The sequence below is a fragment of the Loxodonta africana genome, chromosome 1, assembly GCF_030014295.1.
Source record: "Loxodonta africana isolate mLoxAfr1 chromosome 1, mLoxAfr1.hap2, whole genome shotgun sequence".
In the NCBI taxonomy this organism is placed as follows: Eukaryota; Metazoa; Chordata; class Mammalia; order Proboscidea; family Elephantidae; genus Loxodonta; species Loxodonta africana.
This window is the reverse complement of record NC_087342.1, coordinates 198,578,956-198,595,360: the sequence shown is the minus strand read 5'-3', so window position 1 is coordinate 198,595,360 and position 16,405 is coordinate 198,578,956.

Genomic DNA, 16,405 nt, shown 5'->3' with positions numbered 1-16,405 from the left:
TGAGATCAATTTTATTCAATGAATGGAGTAAAAGTGAAGCCTCTGCCGAGACTTCCTCCCCCCTCCCCCCCCACCATGGTTCCCCAACCCCCTCACAGCCCGCCAAGTCATGGCTTCTAACTGTGGTTTGGCCCGACCATCCTGTGGCCCTAACCACAATTTGAATTTGGTGCCAAGATACTGTGCTTGTGTAAACCAAGATTTTGGAACATGCACAGGACCTGAAAAACTGTGTCCTTAGCCTGACCTTGGACCTGGATATCACTAACATGATTCAATATCCGGCTTTCCAAATGTGGACATGGGCGGGCTAAAGGCAGAGAGTTCTGGGCACCAAACCCAACCCCCAGATGCCATTGGAAATAAAAAGCTCCCCAACCCCCTCAGACAGCGAGCACATGGCCTTATGGCTGCTAGACCCTGTGTTGCTCCTTGTCTGCAAGGACAATAAATTTCCACTTTCCATTTCCCTTGCAACTGGTGGTATGGCGTCTGTCTTATTTCATTTGGCCAATAGGACAGAACAAGAGCCCTCGCTCAGTTACAAAAGAACAATAGATTGTTAGGGTGCCTGGGTTCTGTCATCCACACAGTTTGGACATTCTGCAAAATCAATGACCGCAATGTTGTTGTTGTTAGTTCCTGCCAAGTCCACTGGGACTCATGGTGACCTTTGTACAACAGAACAAAGTATTTCCTGACCCTGTGCTATCCTCACAATCCCCAGCATGTTCCACTCAATCGTTTGGCTCCTGTGCTAATTCATCTCACCGAGCATTTCCCATGCCCTCACTGGTTGACCCTCTACTTCGCCAAACGAGATGACCTCCTCTAGCCACTGATCCCTCCTGATGATGTGTCCAAAGCAAGCCAAGTTCTACAATGTTCAGTTGTGATCCATTAGGTTCTCACTGGCTGATTTTTGGAAGTAGATCGCCAGGTCTTTGTTCTTAGTCTGGAAATTCTGCTGAAACCTGACCAGCATGGGTGACCCTGCTGATATTTTAAACACTGGTGACATAGCTTTCAGCATCACAGCAACATGCTAGAGACCACAGTATGACAAACTGATAAATGGTGGAATGATTGCAACACAGCTTCTTAAATATCTTAACACTGTGTCTGGCACAGAGTAGACAGTGGATAAATAGTCTATATGTGAAGTGCTCTAATACTTGTGTGATATAATGGAAACCCTAGTGGCATAGTTGTTAAAAACAACAGTTGCTAACCAAAAGGTTGGCATTTCAAATCCACCAGGTGCTCCTTGGAAACCATATGGAACAATTCTATCCTGTGTGCCTGAGTCTGTCTATGTCTGCACCTCTGAGGGTCCTGTGTATTGTTTGTGTGTGTGCACGCATGTGTTGCGTCTGTGTATCGAAGTGTCTGTGTGTTGTTGTGTATTTTGTGCATGTGACTTTTAGTAGCTACTTTGACTCGATAGCGCTATACTATACATATTGAAGAACTTTATATTCTGTACTATGTCAATCTTAAAAGCTAAACTTTTCTATGTAAATGGGTTTTATTTAAGAAAAAAGAATAATTTTGTCTTAAAGTAAAGCTAGCAGCTCCAGATTATGAAAAAGGGAGCCATAGGACAAGTCTAGGGGGAAAAAAAAAGAGGCTAGCCAAGAACTGATGGATTCATTTACAAAATTACTGAAGAGCTTTGGTATTTACTAGGTAGATAAAAGAGAAAGCAAAATTGCTTACTAGGAGAATAGTAAAAGGGAAAGAAATTAGTTATCTTTTGCCTTTTAAAATTCTTAGGTCAATTTAAACATATGTAAAGGAATTGGAATGACCTAATCTTGTCTTCAAGAGAGTGAGGGTGGGGTAGCATCAGACCTCCCTGGCCTCCAGTCTCAGGTCTATAGCTCCAGGGAATCTTTTGAAAGACCCCTTCCAACTAGGTGGAGACCTTTCTAAGACAAAAAAAAATTGCTGCTTTACTATAGTTACCAGAAATTTGGGTGGATCCCACTCATAAAAGATCTGTAAACAAGTTCTCTCTACTGCTGGGAAACAGAAGACAAAAAATAGGAATCACAATGAGACACACCTGAAATGAGCTGGAAAAAATGTTTCCAACCCTAGCCAGAGACTTAAGGCTATAGCCATAGCAATGAACTTGTCAGCTGAACAGAGACTTTGTAATTTCCAAAGCTAGTTGATAAAATCTTTAAGGGCTAAAATTAAATTAGGGAAGATACAAGAAATAGCAAAAGTTGAATGAAAACTTGGAATGTTTAAGCAAACTTTATTTCAACAGTTGTGTTTTATGGTACACAGGCTTAAAATAATTTCTGAGATCTTCTAGATAACTTATTAATTAAATTCAGTAAGTAGATATTCATCATAATTTGTTTATATACTTTTGCTTTTTATGGCACAGATTAAGGAGATCTATATGTATATATTTGGGTCTGTAAATGAGTGTGTTCATTTTTGCCATTTAAAGGGTGTACTATAAGAGATATGGAACAAAAATAAAGTTTAAGAGGTTTATTAAAAAGAAATTTATTTGAAATGGTCAAGAGTCTCATCTGTCTGACTAAAGTTTTATGGTTTAATCTATGAGATTTCTAGGAGCTTTAATGTGAAATAGCTTATATAAAAAAGAAATGGGTTTCTCCTTGTAAAAATAGCAAAATTTTCTTTGATTACTGAGTTGATGACTTAATTTATTCTTTGTGTAACCTGCCTCGAAGACAAAGGTTTGCTCTCTCAGAATAAGGTTCCTGAGTCTAAAACCAAAACCAATCTTAGTAAAAACTAAGATTCTTACCTTTAAGATATTTGGTTAAATAACTTAAGCATCGTTTCAGGGTGATTTAGATAATAACATTGGAATCATTACTCTCTGTCCTTGGGCATAGACACTGCAACCCAGCTGGAGCTGGGCTCACGAGGACTCACAAGGACACATCAACTGGGCCCTGAGGTATAAAGACAATAGGGAGGATAGTCTTAGAAAATACCTTTTAGGGATTTAGGGAATCTTTCACATAAAAGAGAACACAAAAGACTTTCCACTCTTATCTTTTTCTATTAGCATTTAGTGAATACAAAATTTGTTGGACCAATGAAAACCCTACTGAAACCTGTACCAATGATTGTTAAGAAAGTCAATTCAAAATGTAGGATCCCAGTTTCTAGCCAATCTGTGAAAAGGTGAAGCTTTCAGTAGTTTTGCACTGTTAGTACATACTGATGATTCTGTAATAATCTTTGGACTCGGGCAGACATGGTTGTGGCAGCATGTCTGTCCAGTTTTCCCATTCTTGCTTATTCCGTAGTTTCCTTGAACTCAGGCAGACATTAGCTCTGGCAGCAGGCTTCTCTGCTTCCTACTTTTGCCTTTTTGAATACATGCCGAATAAAATTTTCTTTTTGCTTCACTAAATTTTGGATGTTTTTTACCCTACAACAACGATGACCTATACCTAACTCCTGGCAACTTTGAAACTTCATGGAAAGGCACAAAATTTTTATAAAGGAAAAGTGCTAAAAAGGTTTATGTAATATGTTATAAGTTATATGGAACATGTCAAAATCAAGAGAAGCACTTGATTCTCTTTGGGTTAAAATGTATGTTAGTGTTTCCTCTTATGTTTTTGCATAACATTTAGACAACAAACACATAATATTATGTCATAATTTTATTATTTCCTTCTAACTTGGTTGCAACTTTATTTTTTGAAATCTAGCATTATCACAGCCAGTGCTTTGACTGGGGAATTCACATTATTCACCTATGAAGTTTTTTTTTTTTAATTACTTACTTTCATTATTCTACTTTAGATGAAGGTTTACAAAACAAACTACTTCCTCATTAAACCGTTGATACACATGTTGTTTTGCGACATTGGTTACCAACCCTGTGACGTGTCAACATTCTCCCTTCTCGATATTTGGTTCCGTATTACCAGCTTTCCTATCCCCTCCTTGGCCCTGGGCTGGTGTGCCCCTTTAGTCTCATTTTGTTTTATGGGCCTGTTTAATCTTTGGCCGAAGGGTGAACCTCAGAAGTGACTTCAGTACTGAGCTAAGACGCTGTGTCCAGGGACCACACTCTTGGGGTTTCTCCAGTCTCTGTCAGGTCAGTGAGTCTAGTCTTTTTTGTGAGTTAGAATTTTGTTCTACATTTTTCTCCCACTCTATCCCGGACCCTCTATTGTGATCCCCATCAGAGCAGTCAATGACGGTAGCTGGGTACCATCTAGTTGTACTGGATTCAGTTTGGTGGAGGCTGTGGTAGTTGTTGTCCATAGGTCTTTTGGACTAATCTTTCCCTTGTGTGTTTGGTTTTCTTCATTCTTCCTTATTCCCGACTGGGTGAGACCAGCAGAGTATACTTAGATGGCCGCTCACAAGCTTGTAAGACCCAGGATGCTACTCACCAAAGTAGAATGTAGAACATTTTCTTTATAAACCGTTACGCCAATAGAGCTAGATATTTTCCGAGACTATGATAGTCCTCAGCCCAGTAATTCAGTCCCTCAGGGAGTTTGGATGTGTCTATGGAGCTTTCATTACCTTGCTTTGGCATGTTGTGCTGCCTTTCCCAATATTGTGTACCATCTTACCCTTCACCAAAGTTACCACTTATCTTTTGTCTATTTAATGTTTTTCCACCCGCTCCCCTCCCTCTTAACCATCAAAGATTGTTTCTTTTCGTGTGTAAACATTTTCATGAATTTTTAGTGTCTCATACAATATCTGACCTTTTGTGATTGATTTATTTCACTCAGCATAATGCCCTCCAGCTTCATCCATGTTGTAAGATGCGTTGTGGATTCATCATTGCTCTTTATTTTTGCATCGTACTCCATCGTGTGTATATACCACAGTTTGTTTATACACTCACCAGTTGATAGGCATCTAGGTTGTTTCCATCTTTTTTGCTATTGTGAACAATGCTGCAACAAACATGGGTGTGCACATGTCTATTTGTGTGACAGCTCTTATTTCTCTAGGATATATTCCTAGAAGTGGGATTGCTGGATAATATGGTATTTCTATTTCTAGCTTTTTAAGAAACTGCAATATTGTTTTCAAAAAAACTGTTGTACCATTTTGCATTCCTACCAGCAGTGCATAAGAGTTCCATTCTCCCCATACCCTCTTAAACATTTATTTTCTGTGTTTTGATACCTGCCAGTAATGCCAGGGTGAGATGGTATCTTATTGTGGTTTTGATTTGCATTTCTCTAATGTTTGGAAACCCTGGTGGTGTAGTGGTTAAGTGCTATGGCTGCTAACCAAAAGGTCAGCAGTTCAAATCCACCAGGAGCTCCTTGGAAACTCTATGGGTTGGTTCTACTCCGTTCTATACGGACACTATGAATTGGAATTGACTCAACGGCAATGGGTTTGGTTTGGTTTTCTAATGACTAATGATTGCAAGCATTTTCTCATGTGTCTGTTAGCCACTTGAATGTCTTCTTTGGTGAAGTGTCTGTTCATTTCTTTTGCCCATTTTTTAAATTGGATTATTTGTATTTTTGTTGTATTTTCCTGTAGATTCTAGAGATTAGAACTTTGTTTGATTTGTCATAGCCAAATTTTTTTTTCCTAGTCTGTAGGTTCTCTTCTTACTCTTTTGGTGAAGTCTTTTGGATAGCCTAAGTGTTTAATTTTTAGAAGATCCCAGCTATCTAGCTTATCTTCTGAAGTTTGTTTGTTGTTAGTTATGGTTTGTATCCTATTATTGCCATGTATTAAGGCCTCTAACATTAATCCTATTTTTTCTTCTACAATCTTTATAGTTTTTGGTTTTATATTTAGGTATTCCATTTGAATTAGTTTTTGTGTATGGTGTGATTTATGGGTCCTGTTTCTTTTTTTTTGCAGATGGACATCCAGCTTTGCCAGCACCATTTGTTAAAAAGACTGACTTTTTCCCATTTGATGGACTTTGGGCCCTTGTCAAAGAGTAGGTGACCATAGGTGGGTGGATTTACATCTGGGTTCCCAATTCTGTTCCACTGGTCAATGTGTCTGTCATTGTACCAGTACCAGGCTGTTTTGACTATTGTAGCTGTATAGTAGGTTCTGGGATGAGGTAGTGTGAGGCCTCCTACTTTATCCTTCTTCTTCAATAGTGTTTTACTTATTCAGGGCCTCTTCTCTTTCCATGTAAAATTAATGATTAGTCTTTCCATCTAATTAAAGAATGTTGTTGGTATTTGGATCAGGACTGCATTGTATTTGTAGATTGCTTTGGGTAGAATTGTCATTTTCACAACATTGAGTCTACCTATCCATGAGCATGGTATGTTTTCCCATTTATGTAGATCTTTTTTGGTTTCTTGCAGTAGTTTTTTGCAGTTTTCTTTGTATAGGTCCTTTAATCCCTGGTTAGACTTATTCCTAAGTGTTTTATTATTTTAGGGGCTATTATAAATGGTATTGTTTTCTTGATTTCCTTTTCTTCATTCTCTTTATTGATGTATAGGAATCCAACTGATTTTTGTATGTTTATCTTGTATCCTGCTACTCTGATAAATCTTTCCATCAGTTTCAGTAGTTTTCTTGTGGAATATTTTGGGCAAGTTTTTTTTTAAGTACTCTTCAGGCATTTAGAGACTTGTTAATCTGGTATGTTCTTGGTATATTCTGAGTATATGATATTATGTTTCAAGATTATTTATGTATTATATCTGAAGCTTTTTGAAAAAAAGGTTAATCATTATATTTAAAAATATTTTTGCCTAAAGTTTTTTTTGTACTGAATTTATTTGACTTTATTTTATGTTTGTAATTAATTTCTATAAGGTCTTTTACTTTTAAGTGTATTATTTTTATAATTAATCATGACCCTATTAACTTTGTCATCTGCATTTTTTTACTTTGCTGATTTGCTGAAAATGTTTGACCAAAATATCTCAACAAAAAGATGGACTATATTGGACTTATGAAAAGGATGGTGACTAGACTGAATCAAGATTTCCATAACTCTTATGTAGAAGCTGATGGGCTCACAGACTGTGGCTGATCCAGAGTCACATGGGAAAAAAATTAATTACATAAGACTGAGTAAACTAAAGCATTACTATGGGCTTTATGTGGGAATAATTTTAACTCTCAAATTAGAAGTTGCTATTCATAAGTGTAGCAAAATTGTAACTATCATAACTGGATAAGTGTCTGAAGTTCAAGCCATGATTTTACAAAATGGAATAGCATTAGATTTCCTGTTAGTCTCTCAAGGGACAGTTTGTACCTTAATAAATAAATGTTGCTGTGTTTTATATTAATACACAATCTGAGATTTTGCAGAATGGAGTTGCTGTTGAGGCATGTGAAAAGCAGTTACTGGTGCTGCTTATGTGCAAACACCTCATGAGATTTGTTTCCTTGGTTCAAAGATCTTAGAGTCATGGTTTCAATGGTTATCTCAGACAATTGGCCTAATATTTTTGTTAGTGTTTCTATTATACCTACTACTTCAAAGTATGGTGCCTGGAATCTTAAAAACAAGATGGTGCCCAGCTACCATTATTAAATGTTTTTGATCAAAGGTTCTATAGCAGGATCATGATCTAAAGGAGGTAATGACAAAACAGTTGTAATTCTCCTGGAATCCAGACTTCTGACTTCCATGAAGGCTAGGGTAACCCACACAGGCTATTGTCTTTGTGTGTCCTTTTGAACCTCAAGTTTTGAGGAGTGGAAAAAAAAAAAAAAAACTGGTTCCTGAAGCCACTTTTGAGTCAAAGAATGGTCTGAGAAAATAGTAAGACCATTTTGCTCTGGGCATTGTACTTTTTTTGAAGAATTCAGTCTGTTTTGGGAAACAGTCTCTAAAGATCAGACTGAGAGCTATGTTTAGGGTAAACAAGTAATTAGTTTAATTGGTCTTCAAGACAGTATCACATTAAATACCTTGTCTAATGTTTGTAACCAAGCCGTCATCCTTGCTATGAGGAAACATGTATATCAAAGAAATCAGGTTCTTAGAGGAGATCAACCTCATGGATCAGATTCCTTTTTGTTTTAGTTTCTACTTCTGCTTCTGAGAAAGTGACCCATGACTGTTAATAGGTAAACCGGGGTGGGGGAGGGGCAGCTTGTCTACAAAAGAACACTTAATATGTTTTAAAAAGATTAACTGAAGACTTCCAACAGGAAAGGTCCATCCTGTGTTATTCTGCTAATCATAAATTTTCTAATGGAAACTTGGTTGTCACATGTAAATTTTTCTATAGCTTCTCTTTTCTCTAGACAAACTTTGTGTGCTCCTTATGTTTTTGTGTGGTGGATCCAACTATACTAGTTTAATTGATCCCTTTCCAACTGATGGTGAATTTACATGAGCAATCTTTTGTTTAGATTCCTGGTGAATGCATGGGCAGTGCACTTTGCGAAATTTAGGATTATCTTTAAATATTCATAGTAATGATGCTACTAAATACTGGAACCAAAAAAACCAAACCCATTGCCATCGAGTTAATTCTGACTCATAGCAACTGTGTAGCACAGAGTAGAACTGCCTCATAGAGTTTCCAAGGTGCCTGGTGGATTCGAACTTCAGACCTTTTGGTTAGCAGCCATAGCAGTTAACCACTACACCACCATGGTTTCCAAATATTGGAAAGATAATGTTAACTCATTACACATTGCAAAACAAGAGTCAGAAGAAGGCTCATTGGTCCAACACTCAGGGTGGGGTTAGTCATTTCGAAGAGCTTTAATTCCCACTTATGGTATAGTTGAATTAGAGAAATATTTAAGAAATTTGTCAGTCACTATGGGACAAATAGTAGATGAAGTTGCTAGTGGGACGGAAGCACAACAGTGGTCTCTGACCTCCTTAAGCCAAGGCAACATGAGGTAACAGAATAGCCTTAGATTTTTTTATTAGCCCAAGAAGATAGTCTATGCTGTAGCAAATATCTCTTGTTACATTTGGATACATAACACAGGAGAAGTAGAACAGAATATACATAAAATTAGAGAGCAAGCTACTTGGTTACACACTGTAACACTCCTTCAAACACCAAATTTATTTGCTTGGTTACCATCAGGAATAAGTACATGGGCTAGATCACTATTGCAAGAAATAGCATATTCTTAGCAATATTCAGAGCCATTAAGACCACATATTAGGCCACAAAGCAAGCCTTAACAGAATCCAAAGCATCGAAATATTACAAAGTATCTTTTCTGACCATAAACCCATAAAAGTAGATATCAATAACAGAAAAAGCAAGGAAAAAAAATCAAACACATGGAAACTGAACAATACCTGGCTCAAAAACTACTGTGTTAGAGAAGAAATTAAGGACTTACATAATCAAATGAGAATGAAAACACATCCTACCAGAACTTTTGGGACACAGCAAAGGCAGTGTTCAGAGGTCAATTTATAGCAATAAATGCACACATCCAAAAAGAAGAAAGGGCCAAAATCAAAACATTAACTCTACAACTCAAACAAAATAGAAAAAGAGCAGCAAAAGAAGCCCTCAGGCACCAAAAGAAAGCAAATAATAAAAATTAGAGCAGAAATAAATGAAATAGAAACTAGAAAAAAACTGAAAGAATTAAAAGACCAAAACCTGGTTCTTTGAAAAGATCAACAAAATCGATAAACCATTGGCCAAACTGACAAAAGAAAAACAGAAGAGGAAGCAAATAACCTGAATAGGAAACAAGACGGGTGATATCACAACAGACCCAACTGAAATTAGAAGAATCATAACAGGATACTATGAAATATTGTATTGTAACAAATTTGAAAACCTAGAGGAAATGGACAAATTTCTAGAAACACACTACCTACCTAAACTAACACAAACAGAGGTAGAACAACTAAATAAACCTATAACAAAAGAACAGATTGAAAAGGTAAATTAAAAACTCCCAACACAAAAAAGCCCCAGCCCTGACAGTTTCACGGGAGAATTATACCAAACTTTCAGAGAAGAATTAACACCACTACTACTAAAGGTATTTCAGAGCATAGAGAAGGCTGGAACACTCCCAAACTCATTCTATGAAGCAAGCATAACCCTGATACCAAAACCAGGTAAAGATACTAAAAATGGAAATTACAGATCAGTATCCCTCAAGAACGTAAAGGCAACAATCCTCAACAAAATTCTAGCCAATAGAATTCAACAACATATCAAAAAAACAATTCACCATGGCCAAGTGGGATTCATACCATGTATGCAGAGATGGTTCAGTGTTACAAAAACAATCAATTTAATCCATCACATAAATGAAACAGAAGGCAAGAACCTCATGATCTATCAGTTTGATGCAGAAAAGGCATTTGACAAAGTTCAACACCCCCTCATGATAAAAACTCTCAGCAAAATAGGAATAGAAAAGAAATTACTCAACATAATTAAGGACATTTATACAAAGCGAACAGCCATCATCATCCTAAAAGGAGAGAGTCTGAAAGCATTCCCCTTTAGAAAGGGAACCAGACAACAATGTCCTTTATCACCACTCTTATTCAACATTGTGATGGAGGTCCTAGCCAGAGCAATTAGGCTAGAAAAAGAAATAAAAGGCACCCAAATTGGTAAGGAAGAAGTATCTTCAATTTGCAGATGATATGATCTTATATTCAGAAAACCCTAAAGAATACACAAGACAACTACTGGAACTAATAGAAGATTTCAGCAAAGTATCAGGATACAAGAAAAACATACAAAAATCAGGTGAATTCCTCTACACCAACAAAGAAAACTTTGAAGAGGAAATCACCAAATCAATACCATTTACAATAGCCCCCAAGAAGATAAAATACTTAGGAATAAATCTAACCAGAGACATAAAAGACCTATACAAAGGAAACTACAAGACACTACTGCAAGAAACCAAAAGAGACCTGCATAAGTAGAAAAACATATCTTGCTCATGGATAGGAAGACTCAATATTGTGAAAATGTCTATTCTACCCAAAGCAATCTACAGATACAGTGCAATGCTGATCCAAATTCCAATGACATTTTTTAATGAGATGGAGAAATAAATCACCAACTTTATATGGAAAGGGAAGAGGCCCGGCATAAGTAAAACATTACCGAAGAAGAAGAACAAAGTGGTAGGCCTCACAGTACCTGATTTTAGAACCTCCTCTACCACCACAGGAAACCCTGGTGGCGTAGTGGTTAAGTGCTACGGCTGCTAACCAAAGGGTCAGCAGTTTGAATCCGCCAGGCGCTCCTTGGAAACATTATGGGACAGTTCTACCCTGTCCTATAGGGTCGCTATGAGCCGGAATCAACTCAACGGCACTGGGTTTGGTTTTTTTTTTTAAATACCACCACAGTAGTCAAAACAGCCTGGTACTGGTATAACAACAGATACATAGACCCATGGAGCAGAATTGAGTATCCAAACGTAGGTTCATCTACTTATGAGCAGCTGATACTTGACAAAGGCCCAAAGTCTGTTAATTGGGGAAAAGACGGTCTCTTTAACAAATGGTGCTGGCATTATTGGATATCCATCTGCAAAAAAATGAAACAAGTTCCATACCTCACACCCCGCACAAAAACTAACTCAAAATGGATCAAAGACCTGTATATAAAATCTAAAACAATAAAGATCATGGAAGAAAAAATAGGGATAAGGATAGGAGCGCTAATATGTGGCATAAACAGAATATAAAACATTACTAACAATGCATAAACACCAGAAGAGAAACTAGGCAACTGGGAGCTCCTAAAAATCAAACACTTATACTCAACAAAAGGCTTCATCAGAAGAGTAAAATGACAACCTACGGACTGGGAAAAAATTCTGACCGCAACAAATCTGAACAGGGCCTAATCTCTAAAATCTACAAGATATTGTAAAACCTCAACAACAAAAAGACAAATAACCCAATTAAAAAATGGGCAAAGGATATGAACAGGCACTTCACCAAAGAAGACATTCGGGCAGCTAACAGATACATGAGGAAATGCTCATGATCATCAGCCATTACAGAAATACAAATAAAAACCACAGTGTGATACCGTCTCACCACAACAAGGCTGGCATTAATCAAAAAAACACAAAATAATAAATGTTGGAGAGTTTGTGGAGAGACTGGAATACTTATACACTGCTGGTGGGAACATAAAATGGTACAACGACTTTGGAAATCGATTTGGTGCTTCCTTAAAAAGTTAGAAATAGATGTTCCATACAATTCAGCAATTCCACTCCTTGGAATATATCCTAGAGAATAAGTGGTGTCACACGAATAGATATATGCACACCCATGTTCACTGCAGCACTGTTTACAATAGTAAAAAGGTGGAAACAACCTTGGTGCTCATCAACAGATGAATGGATAAACAAATTATGGTATATTCACACAATGGAATGCTACACAATGATAAAGAGCAATGATGAATCCAGGAGACATCTCATAACATGGATGAATCTGGAAGGTATTATGCTGAGTGAAATTAGTCAGTCACAACAGGACAAATATTGTATAGGATCATTACTACAAGAACTCATAAAAAGGTTTAAACTCAGAAGAAAACATTTGTCTCAGTCATCTAGTGCTGCCGTAACAGAAATACCACAAGTAGAAATTTATTTTCTCACAGTCTAGTAGGTTACAAGTCCAAATTCAGGACGTCAGCTCCAGGGGAAGGCTTTCTCTGTCTGCTGGCTCTGGAGGAAGGTCCTTGTCATCAATCTTCCCCTGGTCAAGCAGCTTCTCAGGCACAGGGACCCCCGTGCCCAAAGGATGCACTCTGCTCCTGGTGCTGCTTTCTTGGTGTTATGAGGTCCCCCCACTTTCTGCTTGCTTCTCTTTCTTCTCATCTCTTGAGAGATAAAAGGTGGTATAGGCCACACCCCAGGGAAACTCCCTTTACCTTGGATCAGAGAGGTGACCTGAGTAAGGGTGATGTTACAATCCCACCGTAATCCTCACAACATAAATTTACAATCACAAAATGGAGGACAACCACTCAATACTGGGAACCATGGCCTAACCAAGTTGACACATATTTTGGGGGAGACACAATTCCATCCATGACAACATTCTTTAATGGTTACGAGGGTGGGGAGGGAGGGTGAGGGGTATTCACCAACTAGATAAAAAAAAAAAATAGTAGACAAGAATTATCTTAGGTGAAGGGAAGGACAACACACATTACAGGGGAAGTCAGCACAACTTGACTAAACCGAAAGCTAAGAAGTTTCCTAAATACAACCAAACACTTCGAGGGACAGAGTAGCAGGGGTGGGGGTCTGGGGACCATGGTTTCAGGGGACATCTACATCAACTGGCATAAGTTAATTAAGAAAATGTTCTGCATCTCACTTTGGTGAGTGGCATCTGGGTTCTTAAAAGCTAGGAAGCAGCCATCTAAGATGCATCAATTGGTCCCAATCTACCTGGAGCAAAGGAGAATGAAGAACACCAAAGACACTAAGAAAATATATGCCCAAGAGACAGAAAGGACCACATAAACCAGAGACTCCATCAGCCTGAGACCAGAAAAACTAGATGGTGCCTGGCTACCACCAATGACTACCCTGACAGGGAACACAACAGAGAGTCCCTGATGGAGCAGGAGGAAAGCAGGGTACAGAACTCAAATTCTAGTAAAAACACCAGACTTAATGGCCTGACTGAGTCTGGAGGGTCCCCAGAAGACACGGCCCCCAGACTGTTAGCCCCAAACTGAAACCATTCCTGAAACCAACTCTTCAGACAAAGATTAGACCGGACTATTATAAGACATAAAATGATGCTCGTGAAGAGAGTGCTTCTTAGCTCAAGTATTACATGAGACTAAATGGGCAGCTACTGTCCAGAGGGGAGATGAGAAGGCAGAAGGGGATGGGAGCTGGTTGAATGGACACAGGAAATCCGAGGTTGAAAGGAGGAGTGTGCTGTCACATTATACGGAGAGCAACTAGGGTCATATAACAATGCGTGTATAAATTTTTGCTTGAGAAACTAACCTGAACTGTAAACTTTCACTTAAAGGACAATAAAATACATCCATCTATATCTATATCTATATCTATATCTATATCTATATCTATATCTATATCTATATCTATATCTATATCTATATCTATATCTATATCTATATCTATATCTATATCTATATCTATATCTATATCTATATCTATATCTATATCTATATCTATATCTATATCTATATCTATATCTATATCTATATCTATGCCATTATTCCCTGTCTTTACGCATAAGAATATGACCCAACTGGAGCTGGATTCATGAGGGTCCACAATCAATTGGGCCCTGAGGTATAAAGACAACACTGAGGACCAATCTTGGAAAACATCTTGTAGAGAACTTTTCAAATAACCTCATAAAACAGAGCACAAAAACACTTTCCACTCTTATCTTTTTCTATTAACATTTAGTGAATAGTAAGATTTGTTAGACCAGTGAGGATCCTCCTGACTGCCCTTACTGAAACCTGTGCCAAAGATTACTAAGAAAGACAATTTGAAATGTAGAATCACAGTGACTTAGCAGTTTTTAGCCCAGTCCTACACCATTCTCACAATGGTTCTTATGCTTGAGCCCATTGTTGGCAGCCACTGTCAATCCATCTCATCGAGGGTCTTCCTCTTCTTTGCTTACCCTCTACTTTACTAAGCATGCTGTCCTTCAGGGACTGATCCTTCCTGACAACATGTCCAAAGTATGTGCCATAGATTGAATTGTGTCCCCCAAAAATATGTGTATCAATTTGGCTAGACCATGATTCCCAGTATTGTGTGATTGTCCATCATTTTGTCATCTGATGTGACTTTCCTATGTGTTGCAGATCCTAATCTCTGCCTGTGGTTAATGAGGCAAGATTAGATTATGTTAAGGAGGATTAGGGTAGGATATAACACCCTTGCTCAGGTCACATCCCTGATGCAATGTAAGTTGAGATTCCCTGGGATGTGGACTGCACCACCTTTTATCTTACAAGAAATAAAAGGAGAGGGAAGTGAGCAGAGAGGGGAACCTTGTATCACCAAGAACGCAGCATCGGAGGCAGAGTGCATTCTTTGGACCAGTGGTTCCTGTGCAAAGAAGCTCCTGGACCAGGAGAAGACTGATGATAAGGACCTTCCTCCAGAGCTGACAGAGACAGAAAGCCTTCCTCTGGAGGTAGCACCCTGAATTTGGTCTACTAGCCTCATAGACTGTGAGAGAATAAATTTCTCTTTGTTAAAGCCATCCACTTGTGGTATTTCTGTTATAGCAGCATTATATAACTAAGACAGTATCTGAGACATAATCTCGCCATCCTGGCTTTTAAGGAGCATTCTGGCTGTACTTCTTCTAAGACAGATTTGTTCATTCTTTTGGCAGCCCATGATATATTCAATTTTCTTTGCCAACACCATAATTCAGAAGTGTCAATTCTTCTTTGGTCTTCCTTATGTATTGTCCAACTTTTGCATGCATATGAGGCAATTAAAAACACCATGGCTTGGGTCAGGTGGACTTTAGTCTTCAAGGTGACATCTTTGCTTTTTAACGCTTTAAAGAGGTCTTTTGCCCAGGTTTGCCCAATGCAATGTATCGTGTGATTTCTTGACTGATGCTTCCATAGGTGTTGATTGTGGATCCAAGTAAAATGAAATCCTTGGCAACTTGAATATGTTCTCCATTTATCATGATGTTGCTTATTAGTCCTTGTCTTAGTTATCTAGTACTGTTATAAGAGATATACCACAAGTGGATGGCTTTTACAAAAAGAAATTTATTTCTTCACAGTAAAGTAGGCTAAAAGTCCAAATTCAGGGCTTCAGCTCCAGGCGAAGGCTTTGTCTCTCTGTTGGCCTTCTCATCAATCTTGCCCCAGACAAGGACCTTCTCCGAGCAGGGACCCCAGGTCCAAAGGATGTGCTCTGCTCCCGGCACTGCTTTCTTGGTGATGTGAGGTCCCCCGCCCCTGCTCGCTTCCCTTTCCTTTTTGTCTCTTGAGAAATAAAAGGTGGTGCAGGCCACACCCCAGGGAAACTCCCTTTACATTGGATCAGGGATGTGACTTGGGTACGGGTGTTGCAATCCCACCCTAATCCTCTTTAACATAAAATTACAATCACAAAATGGAAGACAACCACACAATACTGGGAATCATGGCCTAACCAAGTTGGCACATATTTTGTGGGGACACAATTTAATCCATGACAGTCCTATTGTCAGAATTTCAGTTTTCTTTATGTTGAGGTGTAATCCATACTAAACGCTGTGGTCTTTGATCTTCATCAGTAAGGGCTTTAAGTCCTCTTTACTTTCAGCAAATACGGTTGTGTCATCTGCGTAATGCAGATTGTTAGTGAGTCTTCCTCCAATTCTGATGCCCCTTTCTTCTTCATATAGTCCAGGTTCTCAGATTATTTGCTCAGTTTACAGGTCGACTAAGTATGGAGAAAAGAT